Here is a 233-nt window from a genome sequence, read left to right as displayed (position 1 = left end):
GAGAGAGAGAAAGAGAGAGAGAGAGAGAGAGAGAGAGAGAGAGAGAGAGAGAGTCTGTTTGGGCACTATGGGGCCATTGTAGCAAACCCCACAAGGCACACCATGAGCATGACTTTTGCTCAAACTTTGTGTCCCCTGCCTGCAGCGGACAGCAGGAGTCGCTGCGCCGTCAGGTTTGACGCGGTCGAGCTCGCGGAACTCCGTTTCCTGAAACGCATACTTTTGGATTAGGA

Source organism: Hippocampus comes, unplaced genomic scaffold (assembly GCF_001891065.2).
Source record: "Hippocampus comes isolate QL1 unplaced genomic scaffold, H_comes_QL1_v1.1 scaffold2, whole genome shotgun sequence".
Lineage (NCBI taxonomy): Eukaryota > Metazoa > Chordata > Actinopteri > Syngnathiformes > Syngnathidae > Hippocampus > Hippocampus comes.
This window is presented reverse-complemented; position numbering follows the sequence as displayed.